This window comes from Elgaria multicarinata, chromosome 1 (genome assembly GCF_023053635.1).
Source record: "Elgaria multicarinata webbii isolate HBS135686 ecotype San Diego chromosome 1, rElgMul1.1.pri, whole genome shotgun sequence".
Lineage (NCBI taxonomy): Eukaryota > Metazoa > Chordata > Lepidosauria > Squamata > Anguidae > Elgaria > Elgaria multicarinata.
Genome location: NC_086171.1, coordinates 166,412,579 through 166,432,981, shown reverse-complemented (window position 1 = coordinate 166,432,981; position 20,403 = coordinate 166,412,579). Strand labels below are relative to the sequence as shown.

Sequence of the window (20,403 nt, the reverse complement as noted above, 5' to 3'; positions counted from 1 at the left end):
GATTCAGAGCCGGAGCTCCGCCGCGAAGAGGAGCGGAGTATGGGCGGAGCGGTGCGGAGCGAAGCGGGGGGTCTGTGCACACCCCTATATATATATTAAAATGTGGAACACTTTTTAGAGGCATACACACAAAAATAATAAGCATACTGACAACTGTAATACAATAATAAAGCTGCTCTACCATATCTGTGAGTGAAGGCCAAACGCTCGTTACGAACACACGGGAGTTGGGGCAGTCAGTGATTTACGAGGCACCACTCGCTGTGCTATAGGAAGTGACAACTTTATACATTCCCTGAATATGGGATCAACTGAGTCAGCCCAAGTCTATTTTCTCTTTCCCAAAAAAAACCATACCTGAACTGGAGTTTTTAACGAGCTATGCTATCAGGCCGCTGAAGAAGCTGGCAAGTCGAAACGCGTTTGGCCTTCACTCACAGATATTGTGGAGCAGCTTTATTATTGTATTACTGTATGCTTATTATTTTTGCGTGTGTGCCTCTAAAAAGTGTTCCACATTTCATTGTGTGTGTATATATATATATATATATATATATATATATATATATATATATGATTGTTTTTGCTATAAGATTATTGTTTCATTATTTCCTTAACTTTGGAACCAAAGAGAAACCTGCACCAACTCTCTCACATTTTAACGTAAGTGCTGACTTCCACAACTAGGCCCAAGCAGCTCCTCTGGCCAATTAGTAGCAAAGGATGTAAAGCAAAGGGTGCTTCTGGTGAGAGCTGATGACAAATCCCCCAAAAGCAAAATTTGATTCAAAATTTTCACTTCCATCAAAGTGGAGCAGAATTCTGAAATTGGAGGGCAGACTTGGCAAAAATCCACATTACTTTAGTTGCATGTGAATTCATCTCTGGAGCGCTCTAATATTCTTTGAGCACCATGGCAACAAGTATTCAAAATTCTTACAATATCTTCATTCTCGCAATAATAATAATACGTGTTTCACAAAACCACTTCTTGCCAAATCTTATGGCAATCTTTTCACACCAAGTCCTGCTTAGAATTGTGAGCATATATCCCCAAATCCACTTGAATAGCTAATTTGTTAACACAGTTTTAATGCAACCCACATGATGCATAGTGTCCTTGAGCAAAATATGATTGCATAGAATGACCAAGGATTCACGCAGCAATATAAAAATATAAATCCCATGATGTGTTGCAACCACAGGCAAAGTTGTATGCACAAAACATATCTTGGGACTTATTTATTTATTACATTTTTATATTGCCCTGTGCAGTGAAGGATGGAAGCCCACTTAGATCCACTCAGATTTTGATTTAAGCAAGTGATTTTCCATGGAAATTAATTGGGAGGTAAGAATCTAGGGCCCTTTCTACACCTAAGGATTATCCCAGGAAAATGGAGGGATTGTCCCTGCCTGCTCCCGGTATCCCTTGTGTGCCATTTGGATGCACAGGGATGAGCCCGGGATGATCCCAGAATAAAATGCAGGTGGAAAGGAAAGGAAAGGAAAGGAAAGGAAAGGAACCTCTCGTGCAAGCACTGAGTCATTACTGACTCTTGGAGGGATGCCAGCTTTCGTTGACGTTTTCTTGGCAGGCCTTATAGAGGGGTGGTTTGCCGTTGCCTTCCCCGGCCGTGATTACCTTTCCCCCAGCTAACTGGGTACTCATTTTAACAACCTCAGGAGGATGGAAGGCTGAGTTGACCCGAGCCGGCTGCCTGAAACCAGCTTCTGCTGGGATTGAACTCAGGCCGTGGGGAGAGTTTCAGCTGCAGAAACTGCTGCTTAACCGTTCTGCGCCACACAAGGCCTAAGAAAACGGCCTAAGAAAACAGAATTTCTAATGGAGTATGCTTCATGTATTGCTCATTTTGCCATTGTTTTTCTGTGCCTCAAATCCGCTGTATCTGAATGTTAAACACAATATTGTTTTATATGACCAAATCAACACAAATGTATTTTCCCCAGTAACTTCAGAAGTGCTGATCTGGGATTGTGACATGTGTTTAAACTGTGATTTGCCTCATCCTGAAAATGTCTTTGGAAATCTTAGGTTGAACTGGGATGTTGAGGTGAGTTGCAGCATAGACACCTGTTGGAGCATGCACAAGGCCAATTCAACATGCTAAAATACTTACTGGATTGGGTTGGGGAAATCAATTTCTATTGACTTTGCCATGAAAAAAAAAAAAACCTGCAAGGTGATCCTGAATACCATACACATGTTATAATATTGTTGGTTATCTTCAGATACAGTTTTTAGCTGAGGTCAGTTTCTCACCAGAAGAGCAATCTACTCACACGTACACATGAAGAAGTCCCAGTCAAGCAGAACGGGTGCAAAAGTGAGGGAAAGAAGCACCACCAAACTGAAGAAAAAAGGGGGAGAACAAAGCTCTGGTGATATAAATCTTTATTTTTATTCTTAAATTAGTTCTTCAATGTACTCAATGCGTAAATGTGTCTAGAGTGCAGAGTTAGTCCCCAGTACATTAAAGTTTTGTAAAATGGGCAGGGAATGATAGAAAAACCCCATTGCCTTCTCTTCTACCTCCCCCTTGGAGTAGGAATTATTATTATTATTATTATTATTATTATTATTATTATTATTATTATTATTATTTCTATACCACCCCATAGCCAAAGCTCTCTGGGTAGTTTACAAAAGTACTGGAGAGCTCTGGTGTTTTTATGATATTTTCTTTCTTTACCACTATATAAATAGAGCATGCAGGATCAAGCAGCATGTGCATTCTATCAGATATGCTACCACTCTTCAGATCCTCCCAAAGATGCACCTGCATCCTGAACATGTTTCTAGCCTTTAGCTTATAGCTCACTATAGCTCTGATGTGTGTGTTTTGTTCAAAGATAAAATTAAAAAATGCTTCTTCAGTTCCTTCACAGACAGACAGACAGACAGACAGACAGACACACACACACACACACACACACACACACACACACACTGGAGGGAAGGAGATATGTCACCTGCCACAAACTCTGATGGCTTTCCCATTCCAAGAAATTTCTCTGTATCAAAATCTCATCTTCTAAGAATTAGTTATATGGGACATCAAGTAACCATTAAGGAACATTAACATCCTTTTGTCAAATCCCAGACTCTGATCAGCCATCACGTTTAAGGCAAAACCATGGTGACACACCTGTTTGCAGCAATCAGATAGAATACCTACAACAATATTGTCCCTCCTGCCTCTTCTTGCAGAACCAAGGAATACAGCGTGTTAGAATAAGAGTTCACACCAACCTTTCTGCTCTCCATGCTGAAACATCACTGGATGTGGATTTCCCCCGGGTCTAAACTGGGTTGTATAGCCAAGCCAAGCCATCTCCAGGCCAAACTTCTCCATTTGCTGTTTGAAGAGGGGTTCTTATTTAGATTTGTTTTCTTTCTTTTTTTGAAAGCCCATCCTTATTTAGAAAAGCATGTAAATAAGCACATGCCAAAAACTAAAATTAAAAGGTTTATCCCTGTGCCTACATTTTCTCTCCAAGTGCAGCAGCAACCCTTTAAACTTTGCTCATGGGCTTTTTCAGGCAGGAACAGTGTGCTGCTACTGCAGCATTGCCAACAAAATCAGGTCACTGCATTCACTCCCCCTCACTTTCCCTCCAACACGCGTGTGTTCTGTCTTCTTCCTCCCTAGTTCACTGCCCCAGGCATGTTGTTAGGAACAGAATAAACCAAATTGCCATCTACAATCTGATCTGTGACAAGAGAAATACAAAACAGGAAACCAGTGGCTATTGTTAGTCACTGTTGATGCTCCCAGAATCCAAAACATTTTGTGGCCCCCAGAACAGTGGGCTATGGGCCATACTTCTGTTGCTGCTGCCATTAAAAAAAAAAGCCATCAGAGAACAAGGATAGAGACCTAAACGGAACTTGCCCTTGGAGTTATTCTATACTCAGTTTTGGTTATGAATTTGGCAAATATCCTATTGTCATCATCAAAGACCAGAACTAAAATCTCAACTATTATAGTCCCTAGCCCTGTGTCCCAAGGCTAGGGATGGTTCTAAAGTCCCAAGTCATTTCAGGCTCCCATTTTTTAAATGGAGCAGATAACCCAGGGGTAAATAACACTTCCCTTAGATTGATTCTTTTGTAAAGTAGAATGTACGTTGAATGGAATTGTGGGAAAGAGTTCTTCTTTGTGGCTATATAAAGCTGATTTGGTAGAAAGCTTAGAAGGACAGCTAAAAACAGAATCCAAGCTGATGCTGTCAAAATCATGTCAGCCTTTGTGGTATTATTTGGAGCTGACTCGGAGATGTAGATGACAGCCTAACATTTCTCAGCTGGAGGTTTCTCCCTCCATGCTTACATTTTGGGATCCACAATTTGCAAAATAACAAAGTCCACTTTTTTTGGCAGCCGCATCTTACAGTCCTCAAGGAATATTTAGCTACAAAGGAAGACAGTTGAACCTCTTTTACCCCTCAATGACCTTTCATTGGGCTCTTAGAGCACATAGACCTCTAAACTCTGGTGTTATCTGTATTTCTAGGTATAAGATTCAGATAGATAATAGATGCCATGCTATCATAGTACAGGGGCGGGGAACCTATGGCCCTGCAGATGTTGTTGGATTCCAACTCCAATCATCCCCATAGTGGAACACATCTGGAGGCGCCCTGGTTGGGTAAAGCTGATCTAGAAATGTACTTTTAAAAATGAGTTTTTTTACTTAAAAAAAAAAAGGTTTTTTTACTTTAAAAATTGGGGGGGGGGGAGGCTTTAAAAATCTTCAGAATAGTCTGAACTTCCAGATGTTGTCAGCCTCCAATTCTCATCATCCCAACAGGGTGGTGGTAGTTTTAGTCCAAGAACATCTGCAGGGCCAGAGTTACCCCACTCCTGATATAGAATATCGTATGCTTGGCACTTAAACCTTTGCAGCTTCAGGCTCTGCCAGTGGTAGATGGCTCAAGCCGTTGTGGAAGAATGGCAGGCCTGAAAAAATCCAGGGGTAAGCAAAAGGCTTCCAGTCAAGTCAGCAGTCCATAAGGTAAAAGAAAGCAGCATTGTGTGCTTCATCAAGGTAAGGCATGACAAAGCTATGATAGGCACTTCAGCTTGGCAGGTCAGTAGTCCAGCAATCACAACAATGTTGGAATTGGTACTAGACAGCTTCCCAGTTCAAGTCCTACAGTGCCTAATGCAGTCACACTAGGGTCTGTTATTATTTTAGGACTTATCTGTTATTATGGCACTTAAAAAGGGTTGGCTGGATTCTTTCCATATCCGTGAAGTTTGTGGCTATTGTGTCGTGCCATTTGAGTGGGATGGCCTGAATGCAATGTGAAAATGGTATACAACAAGAGAGTGGGGGGGGGGGGGGTAAGCAAATATTCTTGGAGCAAATATTCTGAGTCAGCTGTATATACCTGGGGAAAGCTCCCATTTTATTGTATTTTATTGTAATGGGATTTTTTAAATTGTATTGTTCTACCGCTAACTCAGGGCTCATCTTTACCAAGCAGGATATTCCACTATGAAAGTGGTATGAAAGTGGTATATAAAAGGCAGGAACCACACTACTGCTTTATAGTAGTATTGAAGTGCACTGACAACTGTTGGTGCCCATGACAACATACCATATACCACTTTCATAGAGTTATATATCCTGCTTGGTGTAGATGTGTCAATGGGCCCCAACAATTGTCAGTGTACTTCAATATCGTTATAAAGCAGTACTGTGGCTCCTGCCTTTTATATACCGCTTTCATACCACTTTCATAGTGGAATATCCTGCTTGGTGTAGATGAGCCCTCAGAGACCTTTCTCTTATAGGGAAGTGTATAAATAGCATAAACATACAAACAAAAGATCACACAGTATTTTGGCTAATCGTGATAATAATGTTTATTACTGTCCAATCCCAAATGACAGAATGGGGAACCCTGTGGCTGAAGAAACCACTCACCAGTCCATCTTTGCATAGCACATGTCTCTGTGGCCCTGATATCTGCTCAAGATTGTCACTCTGATATTGATTTCTTTCATGCTCACCACCCTTCTCATGGCATGGTAGTTCAATGCAAAGGCACAAAGGATGTGTATGCTCATATTATGTCAATGTAATCATATCAGATGACATGATCAGTCGGCATGCCAAACTAGGTTGATGTAGTGTTTAAGGAGCATCTCTAAAAACAGGCATTAAATGTGTGTCTAGCAGCTATATCTTCTTTTCATTTTTACTCTAGAGAAGGTGCAGGAGGCCTGATCAGGACCCTAGTATGGGGCAGGGGTAGGGGGCTTTTAATATCTAGATTAAAAAATGAAAAATGTGGCTGCCAGATACAGATGTAAAGTGATCTATTTTGGCCCTAAGTCATAGGTTGGCATGAGCCACATTCCGACTTTCAGTGTGAGGTTCTCATTTTCCATTTCCTTGGCCGACAGCCAGAGCTGTTCCATTTCCTCCACATCAATATGTGCATACCAGTCTTAACACTGAGGTCACACTGCCCTGCATCCACAGTAGGAGCACTCTATTATTGAACTTTTCCTGTGGTTTCCCTTTTGTGACATTGTGCCTTGAGACATCTTGGCACCATATTGCCATTGAAGATCTTCCTGGTTGGGGTTGGCATGGAGAAACCTGAAGCTTCTCCTACCTCATAAAGTCCAAGAAATGTACCAATGCTTGGCAGCAAACTCTTCTAGAGTCATCTCCCAGCATTCTGGCCAATTAGTGCCAAGGCATGGCATCATCACTGACATGTACCAGGAACTTTTCAAACATTATTTTGTGGCCTCTGTGTAAAAGTTATTTTGTTAATATTGAATAACTTGAATCATATTAAATAACTTGAATCATATGATGCCATGCTTCTGCAACCTGATGCCCTCCAGCTGTACTGGACTACAACTCCATGCAGCTAATCCTGTATTCTGGTTCTGGTAGTTCTGCATCAATTCCTCCTCCTTGGTGTACCCTTAGACACACACCCTCCAGTGGATGTTGGTGGCTCTGATTTCGGTGGAGCTATGAATCCTTTTGGGGTTCCAGTCAGAACCAGCCAGAACTCTAAAGGGGCTATCCAAAGTGCAAAATGCATTGTGGGGACAGGGGACAGCACATGGATAGCTCCTTTAGAGTTCTGTCTCCTTCTGACTGAAGTCCAGAAGAGATTCAATCACAACCCCATACAAATCAGAGCCACCAGCTTCCGCTACCCCCCCCCCATCTGCCACATTTCTGGCCCTGGGCCAAGCAACTTTGAGGGTTTCTGCCCAAATGCCCAGAAGTGGCAGCCTCAGCATGGAGCCAACTACCTTTCTGAAGCCAAGGCCAGATCTACACCTTGTGTCAAATCATCACCATCCCATCCCATTGCACGTCTAGATCTCATAGGACAGACAACAACATTTGTTGCAGGGTTTTCGATAACGTGGAATAAAAAGCAGGAAATAACACTATGAAAGCGGTATACGGAATGTGGGGCCTAATCTACACCAAGCAGGATTTTGCACTATGAAAGCGGTATGAAAGTAGTATATAAAAGGCAGGAGCCACACCAAGCAGGATATAGCGGCACCAAGCAGGATATAGCGGTCTATGGTATGTGTCAATGGGCCCCAACAGTTGTCAGTGCACTTCAATACCCCTATAAAGCAGTCGTGTGGCTCCTGCCTTTTATATACCACTTTCATAGGCCACAGCTAGACCTAAGGTTTATCCTGGAATCATCCAGGGTTCACCCCTGCCTGAGCATTGGATCCCCTGTGAGTCACCTAGATGAACAGGTTTGACCCCTGGACGATCCAGGGATAAACCTTAGGTCTAGTTATGGCCATAGTGCAATATCCTGCTTGGTGTAAAAAGGGCCTGGATTGTGCCCAAACACTGATCAGCACACTTAATACCGCTATAAAGCAGTAGTGTAGGTCTACGGCCATACTACCCTGAACCAGCCGGATCTCATCTGATCTTGGAAGCTAAGCAGGGGCAGGCCTGGTTAGTACCTAGGTCTAGCCTGGGAGGGCTAGACAGTTCTGCCAGTGTCACCACCAGGGCTTGCTTTGCTATCTGCTCTTGCTAGGCATCTCTCTCCCGCACCCCACCCGCACCCAGCCTGGCCCGCTGCGCCCCCCCCCCTTCCCTCTCTCGCCCCCTGTTGTTTACCTCGCAGAGCTGGCTGGCGCCTCAAGTGGCAAAGCAGGCAGAAGCGGGTTCAGGTGGGTGGCACATTGCAGTGACAAGACTCGGGCGAGAGGGAGGAGGGAGGGGATCTGGACGGAGCGGGGCGGGGAGGCGGGGAGGCGCATGAGCCTGGTGGCGGCGGCGGCGGTGGAAGGAGAGGCGAGCGGAGGCCAGTGCGCGCGGCTTCTGGGTGTGCGCGCGCGATCGCCGAGGCGATGTGAGAGGGGTAAGGGATGGTTGCTGCTGCCGCCTCCCAACCTCCAGGCGAAACGGGGAGAGGAGGGAAGAGAGGATAAAGGCGGACACGGTTCTGCCCTCGCCGCCTCCTCCTCAGCGGCGGCGGTGGTGGCGGGGAGACTGCGAAGCCCCCTCTGCTCGGTCTGGGCCAGCCACCGCAACTGCCGCCCCCGGCCGTGCCCCTCCTCAGCCGGCTTCTGCCTGCCAACTCCAGGGCTTCGTCTGAAGCAGATGCGCGGGCGCTCAGGGCAGGGAGCGGAGAGAGAGACGGCGGCGGGGCTGCGAGCAGAGAGGAGAGTCCAAGGGTAAGTTGCGCTCCCTTATTTATTCCTCGGTGGTGGGGGTGAAGGCGGTAGCGAAGGGGGCTTCTCCGGCGCCCAGAGGGGAGCTCGGTTTGACACCCTTTCTTGGCACCTCGCTCGCTCGCTCGCTCGCTCGCTCTGGTAGAGGCTGAAGGCTGAGGAAAGAACGGGTTCGCGTGTGCGGCTGGCTGGCTGGCTGGCTGGAGCTGTCGTGTCCCAGTGTTTCGGATGGCCTCAGGGAATGGGGCTGGGGACGGGGGTGGGGGGTGAGAAAGTGAGGCAGGGACGCCCACGACCCTCGCTTGGGAAGATGCTGGGCGACCAAGAGCCAAGTCTCGAGCCCTAGCCGTCTGAAGCCGAAGCCAGGCAGCCCCCGGTGGCATCCAAAGCGATGTGGTAGAGGCCGCCGTTCCGATCGCTCTTGCGCCAGGAGCAATCCAGGTGTGTGCCGTTCGCATCCAAGGAGATGGGGCCAAACTCTGATGGTGTCGGTGACTGGTCCAAAAGAGACACGGCAGGGTCTCCTCGCCAGATTGGGATACGGTGTGCCTTGAATTTCTTCCTTCCTTCCTTCCATCCTTCCATCCATTCTTTCTTTCTTTCATATACCGCCCAATAGCCGAAGCTCTCTGGGTGTTACACAAAAATTAAACGTTTGCTCTGGAGTGGCTCCAGTGGAGAGCGTGGTCCCAGGGGGGTTCTTGCAGGTCTTGCTTGTAGCTCGCAATCCAGCCTTGATTTCCACCTGAAGAGGCTGGGGCTTGCTCAGCACCATGCGTTTCTCCTGATTAACACCTCAAGCCACAGAGATGCATGGGGCGGGGGAGTGGAGGGCAGGGAATACCATTGGATCCATGGCATTAAAAATAGGCGAAAGAGGTTGGACTGACTGTTGTAGTCTAACTGGTTCCAAGGCATTAGAGAGGAAGGGGTTGTACTGACTACTGTCGTCTAGTCGGTCACCCTCTATACTTGTCCTACAAGGTGCAGCAGGCAAAATTGAAAGGGTTCACCAGAACCCAAGGGGCTGCGTGATGAGACAAGACAAGACAAGACGAACCAACAAAACCCAAGAAGAGCTGATGGAGGAGTGAACAACTGTAGCGGAAAAGTGCTAGAAATGAACTCAGGGCATTAAGGATCACGGTCACCTGCTCTGCAAGACTCCTCAGCTTATGCAGGCAAGCCAAAGAGCCACCTTTTACCCTCCATGCCGGCAGCTTTCTAAAGACTGCCGTGCCAGGTGATGGCTGACTGTCATCTACCTAGGCTCCAAGAGAGAATGAAGAGAGCCTGCCTTCAAGAGCTCTGGGGTGGCTAGTAGCCTGAAAGCATGGAAGATGATGGGATCATCAGCTCTGTGGAAGAGTTGATGGAACAAGTGCGGAGACTGAAAGCTGTTTTCTGGTCCTTCCTTCCCTTCTGCATGTACTTAAGAGAAATACAGTGATATCGAATGATCTCACAGTTATAATTACAGCATCTGATAGACATGGGTAAAGAGAGTCTATTAAGTCCCCCCTCTTTCCCCCTCCCCCCCAATTTTCCTGCAATTATTTTCTCCTGTTTTGATCACTCATACTTCTAATCTGCAACCCATGACAGTAAAGCTGTGTAGCGTAGAATCATGTACCTGGCAAGGCAGGGGGAGTTTAAACAACAGGAGCTTTCATCTATAATAGATCCGTATGGATCTGTATTTCCTCTTCAGTGTTTGCTTATGTAGCCCTCTCCCTATGGCTGTAACATGAACCTTCCCTAGTAACTGTGAGCTCTCACTAAGACAAGCCATCCCTAACCTGGTGCCTTCCAGATGTGTTAGACGCCAACTCCAAGCATCTCTCAGCCAGCATGGCTAATAAGGTTTCTTATATTTGGCAACAAGATGACTGTGTGTGGCCATAGTTTTTCCAGTTATAGGAGTCCCATCAGTTTCCCCCCCCCTGGCTCCCCCCCCTTTCCAGAACTGTATCTTTCATTCACTCACCCTTTTTCTAACTCTCCCTTCAAAATCTCAGTGCAAAAAGACTTGTGTTGTGTGGGCTCAGAGAAATGTCCTGTTTTCCTCTCAACACAGGGCTCCTGGCATAGTGGTGCTCTTCTGTCCCAAAAGGAACACAGTCTTCCACCACAAACAGGAGATCCTTTATATCAGATGTTTGGGGTTACAGCTGTTTTAGACTACAACTCCCATCTGTCCCAGACAGCATGGTCAGAAATGATGAATGATGGAAAGTGTAGTCAAACTACATCTGGAGGGTGCCAAGTTGGGACAGGCTGCCTTTTAACATGGTGCTGAAGAAGTAGGAGAATTTGACCTAAGCCCAACATTGGCTTTTCTTATTTGCCGCTCTAACTCGGGGATGTGTTTGTAGGGTAGCGGCAGCTTTGTACAAGGAAATGTAGAGAAAGAAAGCCCAGCTGACTTGTATTTCTTGTTATGTTTCCTGTGTTACATTTGTTGCTGGAACTCATGCAGCCCCACTAGGGTGAGATGTATGACCACAGCTAGAACTGTGGTCATGTATCTGATACACCTTGGAGGAGAAGTGCATAAGGACAGACCATAAGTCAGTCACACTTCTTCTCCTCCCCCTTCTGTGACATGTTCAAAGCTGTCCTTGGGGACTGGATTTTTATGTGCACCAGGCTGCTATGCATGCTCAGCCCCCTCAAAATCATTATGGCTTTCAGAGCCTAGTAAGTCACGCTTTGAAGAAAACCTTTGTTAGGGGCATTGGCATCCACTACTCATTACTGATTTTTAGGAAGACTCCATCCTTGGCTCCAACATGATGCCACCTACTCTTGTTCCAACACATCAGGACAAGGAGGCACCTGTGGATCGCAGTCAAAATATCTGGGTAGTCTGAAAAAGAAGGGGCTTGTTCCCAGGCTACAGGCAAGAAGAAATCACAGGGACTCAAAGTGAGCTAGATGCATCTGATTGGAAACTACTGGGAAGGAAGTGTGTGTGTGTGTGTGTGTGTGTGTGTGAGAGAGAGAGAGTTGTGTGTAAATCTGAAAATGCTTTTAATTTTTAGTGATCCCAGCTCCCAAGGCAGGTGATGCAAACCCTTATTCCTGCTGAAGTGTTGATCTGCCTCACACAAGCTGGTACCCCCCACCTCCAGATGGATTAGATACAATTCCCAACATCCCCCAGCCAGATGAAGCTGGCTGGAGGGTGTTGGGAGTTGCAGCCCGAAGGTTGCACTCTGGAGGGCACCAGATCAGGGAAGGCTGGTATAGATGTGGTTTGCCCTTGGGAGCACGGACTTCTGTGCTCTGTGCAGCATCCATTATGAAGGCAGAGGCACGTAGTGCTGTGCTAAGGAAGCAGGGCTAATACGGCAGTTTGGAGGTTCTTGTTGCTCCTTCATTGAGTGGAAGATCATCACCCATAGAAAGAGAATTGTGAGAGACTTTTCTGAATGTGAAAAGTGGAATGCAAAGGACACTCCTGGCTATGTCACCAGGCGTTTCCCCACTGGCAAAAGGGCCCAGTGGTCAGATTAATTTAGGATCAGAAAATAGCCTTCTCCCATCAAACTCTTGCCAGGGCCTGTCCTCTGTGGGTGTCTTCCCTCCTTGTTGGGCAAGAGGACTTCTGATCACCAAATGAATACCTTATCTTCCCCCCTGCAACCTCATGGTAATATATCACAGTGTTCTTTGACTTGGTGTCACTGTTCACCTTGGGGAAACCACCCCCTCCCATCTGACCTAGTTCTGCACTGTTCTGTAGCCTTACATCTTACACAGTCACACTTACACTGGTTCAGCATCAGTGTTAAAAGCAAGTCAGAAAAACAGTTGTCACTTTGCATTGATACAAAATGACTGTGCATGAAGCTACTATGCTGGTGGAAAAGATGCATTTAATTCTGGACCAGGAACAGCGAGATAGCAGCAGGACAGCTCAGTTTCTCAGAATGCATAAAATTAGGTCTCCAACTTTAGGTGTGCCAGCTGATTTTTTACACGTGTTCAAAATCTAATAAATGTTGACATTCACATGTCATAGGGAGAGAGACAATGGGAATTTTTACTCCTGTGTTGGAATTCACTGTAAAACTGATGTTGGATTGGATGTTTAAAGCAATTTGGGGGGGGGGGGTAAAATCATGGATGGTTTTATTATGTTTGTGATAGTGTACTGTTCAAGAGAATATTAGAGACAACATGGACAGGAGTATTGATTGAACTATCATCTGTTGTTGCCATTGTGCAAGCGATTGAACTTTACAGAATTTAGCTTCAGGCCAAAAACATTGGGTTGTTGTGTTGTTGGACCTTAGGACTCAGAGAAGTCAAGCAGTTGTGGTGATATCTTCTGTTGTATACATTTTGTAATTCTGGAAAACTGACCAGCCCTAGGCAATGTAATTTAGTAAAGCTGTGCCAACAGGCAGTGATTTAACTGAGTATTCAAACACCTCACATTCATTCTTTGAGTAATCCTGGCAACAACCCTACAAGGTAGATCAGTATTATTATTCCCATATTACAAGCAGCATTTTATATATTACAAGACATCTGCATGCAAGTACAGCTTATTGTTATCTTACGCTGAACATGTGGGCTAGTGGTCATGAGGAGGTTGGGGCAGGAGAAGTAGATGCAATCCTGCTGGCCCTCTACATATTCATTGACTGTAGGGATGTGAAGGTGAGAATAGGGCTCGATGCTTATTAGCACATATCTGGCTAGGTGCTTCTAGATGCAACAGGAACATAGTTTCTAAATTCTAGCAACTGATGTTTTTAGTGTCGAAGCAATGTGTGCAAGGGAGTTCCCCACTGGGAATGGAAAAGAACCATTGCTGATCCTGTGCACCGTGTAAAAACAAATTTTGGAAATGAATTTGACACCAGGATTTATTAGAATCTACAGGTAGGGAGCACCCCAGCAAGTTCTGGGCTTGTTTCTACTATGATATGCCAACAAACACAGATAGACTACATTGCACTGTACACATCAAAGATGTGGCCAATGCAGTTAGAAGTGGGATAAAAATCTAAACATGTGCTTTGAACCCTAGCACAGTCCAGAGACTTTCTGTTGAACGTTATGAATCAGGGAGGTGATGGCTTTTATTGGCCTAAGTTCCTTTCATTGAGAGCAATCCCAGAGTGCAAGCTTATGGCTAATACTTAAGTATTCATTTCTGTCCAAAGAAGAGTTATATGTTGCTTGAAAGATTCACTTCTCCTGGAGTAGGCTCAATAAAAGGTGACACCTTTCCTCCCTACATAATCTTACATATAACTCCAATATGAGCACGGTGAAAATATTCTCCACTGAATTCATTTCTTTGATAAAAGGTGTTTTTTTTAAAAAAAAGAAAAAGAAAATGAAAGAAAGAAAGGAAAAGAAAGAAAGAGAATATATCAATTCTACTCACTTTGTTCTTCTTTCTTATCTTATCATATAGCAGTGCTGTAATAATACAGAAACAAGAGAAACAAGAGGACTGCCAAGTCCTATCAAGGGTGTGAGCTGTGATATGCTATAATATCTTAAGAAATAGAATTATTTGAACTCTGTTGTGTGAAAGGGGTACTATGGATGCAAATAATATTCATATATGTAGCTGCATTAACATAAGGGCTGTGCACATGTTATAATCATGTAGACCTGCCCATTGGCCTTGTCCCCCTACCTGCATTCATCACATCTATCCATACATATGGTAACACTGTGACACCCCAACTTTGAAATATTCTCCTCACGGAGGTGTGACTGGTACCAACTTTGTGGCCTGTTCTGTAGTCCCTTGAGGCTCACAGGGCAAGCTGGTAGCATCCAGTGGCATTCAGAACAATGTGCAGGAAGAAAATAGGACCTTGGATAGCTCCAAGTTCCTGCTGGCTGGAACTCTCTTATACTACATCAACAGGAGGAAGTTGTATCAGCAGGGTGATAAAGTCAACTGAAGCCTTATGTAGGCTGACCAGACCTGCACTGTGGTTAGCTCCAACCCTTCTGGAATAGCTCACTGTACTGTTAAATCACCTTCACCTGATTTTGTAGCCCGAGAGTTTTGCAAGGCTAGGAAGTCTTGTGCTGGGAACCCATCTTCTCGGCCAGAAGATGAGTCCCCAAAGGCTATGTCCTCTGGCCAGGAGGGCCCCGAATAAGGCACTGATGTAGCCTGTGCTTTTCCCTTCATCAAAACCATCTGCTGCATACTGGAAGGTCTGAAAGCTGAGTAGTAATGGCATATTGCAATCGTTTTAGCACCATACAAAGACAGAGATACATCTTAGCAGTAATGGTTCAATGTTTTATAGGGCCCTTCGGCAAGACACCCACAGTGAGTCTAGCTTCTCACCACCATTATCACCACCTGCTATTGCCCCTCACCAGCTGCCATGGCCCATTCTCTTTCTCATCATTGCTACCACTTGCTTGCTTGATAGGCAGAGAGCCAGTGAATAAGTAGGCAGCGGCATCTACTGCTCCTCCTTCTCACCACCCCACTTGTCAGGGTTAGAATGAAAGGCAGGTGAAGAAACAGGCTGCAATGGCGAAGAGGAGGAGCTCTTGTCAGTGGGCCCCTGCTGGGTGTGGGTCCTCAGCTAGTGCCGAACCTTGCTCACCCTTGGTGCTAGCCCTGCATATCAGTTCTAGGCCACAACAATGATGTAGCTGGAGCAGGCGTGACCACATAACAGATAGGAGAGACATTCAATGATATCTCTGTGTTATACAGTATTTATTTATTTATTTATCAGATATCCCACCATTCTGCCAAAAAATCTACCCCCAATTTTAGTAGCATCATAACCTTGTTGAGTTTCTTGTGATATCCAGAGGCTTTTTCTGTTCTAGTGAGATAAGGGGGCTGCTGCGATCCAGTACCTGAATTATCAGCATAGGAAGCAGGAGAGGAATGATGAGAGCAAGGGGATATGGCTGGGAGTCAGGAAATGAACATAGGAAAGGGGATAAATTTCAGTAAGCATCCTGGAAATAACAGCTTGACAGTAAGATCTGTTAGCCTAGAATAATCTCCTGCTCCTTCCTGCATTTAAAACTAGACTGGAAGTAATGGATTCCTGGCTGGGTTAGAACCTCAGTCAGGATAACTGTTTGCTGCTGGTACACTGAATTTAGTGCCATCATCTCCAGATCATACTACTGAATTCAATACAATTATTCAAATTGGAAACAAGCTTAGATTAATGTTATATATGTATATATACACACAAAGACATGCACATCCCAAATGAAAGATTTTACTTTCTGGCTACACCAGTAATTATATCTATTCAGATGTAAGCTCCACTGAGTTCAATGGGACTTATATGTAAGTGTAACAAAATGCCTTAGAACGCAACCCTATATACACTAATCTAGTAATAAGCCACTTTCAACTCAATGGGACTTATTTTTGAGTAGGCATGTATACAATAGTCCTCTTAACCTTAAAACCTTTTTTATGAGATAGTTTACTGTTTCTAAAACTCCAGCATTTTCAGTTTTGGAGAGCATAATTTGGATGTTTCAGACATCCAAATTATGGATGTCTATAATTTGGATGTATAAGTAATTCCACCAGTTACACTGCTGTATTTAAGCCATGGTTACTGGTTCTCTGTGTTACTCAATTTTCCAGGCAACAGAGTTGTTGTAAACAACCTAGTAGAAAAAGAAGAGATGGAATTTCAGAACTAAACAGAAGGTACAGTTGCTATCATTTGTGGGACTGAGGGAACAGTTGGTATACAACAAGTAGCAATTTTTGCTATTATATCTACTATTATAATCATATATATGTCGCTCAAAGAAACATCTAGTAACATTAAAAGGAATCAGATTTGATAAATCACTCACTGTATTGCTAACCTGGGGAATAATTTTCCAAAACTTGTGAAGGCCGACAGTCTGAGGTCAAAAAGAGGTGGCAGGGTGGAAAACCTCCTGGAAGACATGGCTACTAGCCAAGAATTTAACTGGATTTCAAGTTACACAAGAGATATACCTGTCTACTGGAAGGTTGAAATGATGACTGAGAGATGATGGATTGTTCCATAATTTCCTTGGGGCACAAAGCTGGTAAAATTCACTTTTTTTTTTTTTGGTAGATACAGAGATTGTCTGAGCACTTTTGCTTGTAGTATATTATCCTATATCCCCACAATCCTGCTTTCTGTTCTACCCTGGGTGGTGATTTTACAGTTTTCTAGAGTTACCGCTGAAGACTAATCAAGAGACAATAATATGCCTACCAAGAACTTTGAGGCATCAGAAAGGTTGTCCAAATAGTGAGTTAACTGTAACATTAACTCATGTTAACAGCCAACTGGGAAAAGCCAGAACCTATTAAAAATGCTATGACCCCTATTGTAAAAATGTAAAAAAGCAGAAAGTATCAAATTAACAAATGTTATTAGAAGGTTGGCAACTAATACTTTTATTAGGGAAAATGCATCATTTTTTCCATTACTGGAAATACAATAATTACCACTTCCATTGTATGGTTTTCTTTATTGTAAAACAATATGGTTGGAAATTTTGAATTATTGAGGAAAGTATGTGTTCCTCTATATTGATTTTAAACATAGTTATGTGACCCCCAAAGCTAGCAAAAACTAGATTAACAACTGTTACCCAGAGAACCTGCTGCTCCCAGACTGTGGAATGGCCTGCCGGAGGAGACTTGTCAACTTAACAGTCTACTAGCATTCAAGAAAGCTATAAAGACTGATCTCTTCCAGCAGGCCTATCCAGTGGAATTTTAAGATGTTTTTAGAATGTTTTAGGATGTTTTTTTAGGATGTTTTTTAACAATGTATATTATGTTTTAATTCAGTTTTATGTATTTTATCACTTATTGTTGTTCCCCGCCTCGATCAAAGTGGAGAGGCGGGTAAGAAATATTTTTATTTTTATTATTATTATTATTATTATTATTATTATTATTATTATTATTATTAAAAAATAAGAAGAGGTAGTTCACTTGTGCCAATATTGGGATGCCTGAAAGTACTCTAATTGACTCATTCCGTATCACAAGGGAAATGTCAGGTGTCCATTTTCAAAACCCATACAACTTTGATTAACTTTCTAGCAATATCAATGGGCATCTAAATGCCAATATGTGGTGTCCAGGTGTTCTGGAAATCCTGCAATTTATTTGTACTTTTACATATATATGAAGACTGTATTATTCATTATATATGAATGATAGATAGAGGTAGAGACAGAGATATTAATGAATAGTCCTGTTGCATGACAGTTATGTCTTTGGAATAGTTATCATTACCAACTAGTAACACCTAGGAGATGCAGCATAAGATCCTCAACCGCTGTAAATCCATCCATCTCCAGCCAATCTTCTTTGTATTCCTGATTTAGATCATGTGAGGATTTGGCCTGCAGATACCTAAGGCCTTGCTACTGGGGTTTACTAATTAATTCCCTACATGTAGGAGCTTGCTGCAGCCAATTGCTTTTGCAATCTAGTCCCTGCGCCTGGAAGCACAATGGAGATCTGTGTCTCGCTTGGACTCTCTTTGCAATGAGGTGTGAGCCACTGGCGCGTTGATTGATGATATCTTCTTCTGTCTCTTTCTATGAGCAGGATGTGCCAGCTACTTTCTCTTATTCTGCTGGGTGGCCTTCTGAAAATGAAATGATTGCTTCCTGGGAAATATCTTTCCTTTCTCTTTCTCTTGAAATTGCCAGCTTCCCTCTCCCCCCCTCACTTGGAAAGAAGACCCCCCCCCAAGTTTTGTTTGTTTGTTTGTTTGTTGCCAAGCTTTTGCACCAAGAACACTAAGGCAAAATCACATTTGCATCATGCTTTCTGAGATCAAATAGTGCTGCAATTCAAGTAGTGCTGCAATTTAACCCAAACCATCAAGCCCTACTCCTGTGCACAAGCCTCATTAAAATGAACAGAAGTTGCATAGGAGCTGTACCTCACGGGGGAGTGGTGTCTTTCTGTGTTACTTTCTTTTAAAATGAGCTGTCCTCATGAGCTGTTAGGGAGACAAATGCCTGTTTATCTCCATAGACACCTAATTCCACTGTGCCAAGCAGCAGATTATTATAGGCACACTGTCATAGCAGGAACAGTATATGTAAGAATCAGACTTTACTTGTGTGTATTGAGTTCAACCTTCCTAAAGAGCTTAAGTGTTTGAGAAAAGACCCTATCCTGCCTTCACAAACTATGCCTTCCCCACCGGCCCTACTGTTGAGGATTAGCAATCTTGATATCAAGTCCTTTCTACTGGGACAATGCTACATCATCACCGTTATTAATTTATCACCTTTATATCTCAGCTTTCTTCCATTGTAGAACTCAAAACAGCATCCACAAGGTTCCTAGGCCCAGACCTGTTTAGTTTCAGTATACACCTTCAGACCATTATGCAAGAATGGTATCCTCCACACACACCCCTCTCTCTCTCTGTGTTTTGTTTTTGGTCTCCTGCCTCTCCTGCCTCTGGTGTGATAAATATAGGGTCTGTCTTTCTATAGCAAGCAAGGACCAGAGGGTAGATGGATAATCACTGGTGCCCAGGGGCAGGAGGCACACTTCTTATACCTTACTGCCTCAAAATTGCTAAAGATGTACCTGTGTTCCAAAAAAGAAACACAAGCTGGCAACCATGTTCTCTGATCCAACCATGCTTTTTTCTTCCTGTACCTAAGCCACAGACTATGTGATGTTCTTTAGCCTCTATCCCTCCTCTGGCTCACATGAGGATTCAGAGAGGGAGGAGGCATCATCTAGAAACCCATAATCTGCTACTATGGGATCTTCCAGGCCAGAACACATGGCTTTATCAAACCCCTCAGACTCAGAGGGCATCCCTCCTGTGAAAACTTTACCACTCCCATGCCATAGGAGCCAGTGTCTGTAGAATCAGGCAGTGATACATTAAGAAACAGACAGCTCCTCAGAGGAGTGGGGTTAAAAGATGGTCCAGGCCTACCAACTTCCATAAGCCTTTAGAAGGCTCTGCATATTGCTGAGACAATTGCTCATCTGAATCTTGAGTGAATTCTAGCCCATACCTGCCACAGTGATCTGTCCCGGGTCCTGACAGGGCTTGCCTGGCCTATCAGTTGAGACCTTGCTTTTTTTGGATATGATCTTCTTTACCAGAGGTGGTCCAGCCCTTCTAGTACCACGGCTGCAACCCACTCTCCCCTGGGAGCCCTAAACTGAGCTTATAGGACAGACTCAGCTTTTCTTTCTTTCTACGTTAAGCATTGTCACCACAGAGATCCTTACTTTCCAGACCCAGCTCAGTGATTGCTGCACAGAATTGCACACAGTAGCTACAGTCCTGGAGGGAGTTCCCTGGTAGTTAACTGATGTGCTTGAAGGCAGGGGTGGGCAGATTTTGTGCTTGCAGGAGCTGATTTGTCTTTCACTAGAATCCTGAGATCCACCAGCCAGAACCAGGATTTTGGAAGGTGACTTACATTTGATGGATAAGGTGCCTCTGAGCTCACAATCAGGGCAGGGATTTGTATTCAATACAGCAATGGACCTTGAACACAAATCCTTTCACACATACATCTACTTCTGCCACCTCCAAGCTTTCTTGATTTCAGCAAGCTAATTGGGGTGGGGGCTGTTGTTGTCTTTATCATTCAATCATTGGGTCTACAGCAAATCACCAAGACATCTACCAGGAGATCTGGATCTAGCT

General features: G+C 44.1%; 1 protein-coding gene across 1 annotated transcript in view; it reads left to right on the top strand.

Annotated features, from left to right (window-relative positions):
* The first annotated feature begins 8,678 nt into the window (after positions 1-8,678).
* Positions 8,679-20,403, top strand: part of LRRN2 (leucine rich repeat neuronal 2) — a 179,118-nt gene continuing 167,393 nt past the window's right edge. Inside the window, exon 1 of the mRNA XM_063142275.1 lies at positions 8,679-8,725. The gene's annotated coding sequence lies outside the window, so the exon portion shown is untranslated. The remainder of the gene's footprint in view (positions 8,726-20,403) is intronic.